This window comes from Meleagris gallopavo, chromosome 5 (assembly GCF_000146605.3).
Source record: "Meleagris gallopavo isolate NT-WF06-2002-E0010 breed Aviagen turkey brand Nicholas breeding stock chromosome 5, Turkey_5.1, whole genome shotgun sequence".
Classification (NCBI taxonomy): domain Eukaryota; kingdom Metazoa; phylum Chordata; class Aves; order Galliformes; family Phasianidae; genus Meleagris; species Meleagris gallopavo.
This window is the reverse complement of record NC_015015.2, coordinates 42,414,524-42,416,802: the sequence shown is the minus strand read 5'-3', so window position 1 is coordinate 42,416,802 and position 2,279 is coordinate 42,414,524.

The following is a 2,279-nucleotide window of genomic DNA, read 5'->3' as shown; positions in this document are numbered from 1 at the left end:
GCGGAAGCCTCGTGCGCTCCCCGCCGCGCGCTGTGGGGGAGGTTAATCTGCGGCTGCGGACCGCTGGCGCGCTGCTAGCAGGCGATGGGTGCCTGCGGGATTAACGGCCTGCCTGCAACTCGTGCAACTTTTGGGGTAATCTCGAGAGAGAGAGCAGCCTTTTCTGCAGAATCGAGGCTTCTGTAGATCGGGAATTCTCTTGCAGTCAGAGTTACAGTGTGCTCAAGTTCATAAAAACATATAACTGAAAGCTAATGTTGCAGAGGAAATCTGCTGCTGTTGTTTCTTAAATGTGTTTTCGCCCAGGGGTGCTTTTGTGTGCTTAGTGGTGCTGTGAGATCGGTGAGAGAACGTGAGGAGTGTGAAGGGCAGATGTGAGCCTGAGTCATCAGCCCTCTCCAGTAGGTGTCATTTCAGATGGATTTTAAATTCCCATATCATTGAATTTCCTGTTTGGGTAAAAGCTGCAACCGATTTTGTCATTTAGAGCGCATTTGGATGTTTGTTGATAGTTAATGCTCCGATTCATGTCTTCTGTATGTGTTACTCATGAGTAACAGGTAAGGAGTGCAGAGAGCAGAGCACATGTTGTGTTTTTCATCCATTGCTTTATATGCATTGGAAAACTTGGCTGTAATGGCCACTTTTTTTCTGTATTTAAATCTGCATGAAGAGCTTTTGAGACTTCTGAAGTATGTCTCTGAGTGCCCCTTACAAAGCTGTCCTGCCTGTAGTGTGTTTGTCCATGGTGCTGAAAATCTAATGAAAAATCTACCATCGTAGATTGCTTTACTTGAAATGTTGAGTATTGAATCAGAAGTTTGAATCACTGTTATGTCTTTTAATGCTTTAGCATTCTCACCTGCAACCAGTAAGAGGTATTTCTTTAACAGTTCCTTATCCACTTCTAATGTCTTGTGCTGGAGGAAATACAGATCTACAACTTACTATCCAGCTAAGGAAGCAATGGCTGATTACTGGCTACAATATAAAATCGAAGGTTCCCTTACTTGAGCGTTTTGATGCTGTGTATCCATGACTGTTTCTGTGTAACTGTTTCAGCAGAACTTCCCATAAGAATAGTGACAATGACTTTATGAGGTTTCTTTTTATGGGATGGAACTGCGATCTGGCTTGGCTGGAGTTACTCCTGCTTTGACTTGTACTAATGTTGAGAGAAAATAATGTTAAATATTTTAAAGCATTTCAACTTTACACAGTTAGCATTTTGCATGTTTCTTAAGTAGAAGTGTTAGTATGCTTAAGGAAATGTTCTCTGTTCAGAGCCACGTGTCTGTTTCTAATAGTAAAACTAGCCTTGCACTGATTGGTATTTCACTTCTATCTTTTTCGAAAAGCAGCATGGTGCCATTTAAATGTAATCATCAAATATTTTTCTTGACTAAGCTTGGATACCAAACCAGATTCTCAATTAAAAAAAAAAATCATGGAAAATTAAAGCATTAATTTAAAAAAGTATGAGAAAATGCGGGGCAAAGGTGGGATTATATAATGCCATAATTAGTATTATTTAAACTGAGTTATTGTGTACCAAAAAAAATAATGTATTGTGTTTTAATTTGCTCAGCAAGTACCTCTTGAATGCTGAGACATTTGGGATAGTTCAAGAAAAGCGGCTACAGGACGGATTGTCTTTTTGCATGGAATCTCATTTGTGAAAGCAGGTGTGATACCTGAAAAACTTACATATTTAAAGAATCAAAATACAGAGCACAGCTCTGTAGCTAGAAGCGGTACAAGATTAAGCAGTATAGGCTGCATGCTACATGGTGATATTATTAGTACTCGTCATTAGGAAAACTTCTGCATCATTAGCATGCTTTGAATGACATTTTAATTTTAAGTAGCAGTCAGGAAGAGAGGAATTGGAATTCTTAAGTCAGAGACCAGTTCATTATCTTTAGTAATAGACAATATTATTGGATGAATGTGCAGATAAAGAATATTTTCCTGTTGAAAATTTTCTTTGTAGCACTAGCAGTTACTTTGGCTTTTGTCTACTTAGGAATTTTACATCTTTTTATTAGACAAAAAAATTATAAATTCACTGTAAGATTTTTTTTTTTAACACAATTAAATGTTAAATTTATTTCCAGTCTTATCTCAATTTTAGTCACAATTCCACCCCAAGCCTCAGTTTAACTGAGTACTGAAAAGAGGAGAGTTCAGTATTTTGTATCTTAGGTCTATTGAATGATCCTTTGTTTAGAAGAGAGTAATTAGGGTCACTTAGGGTCTCTTCTATTGGTCTTTTGGTT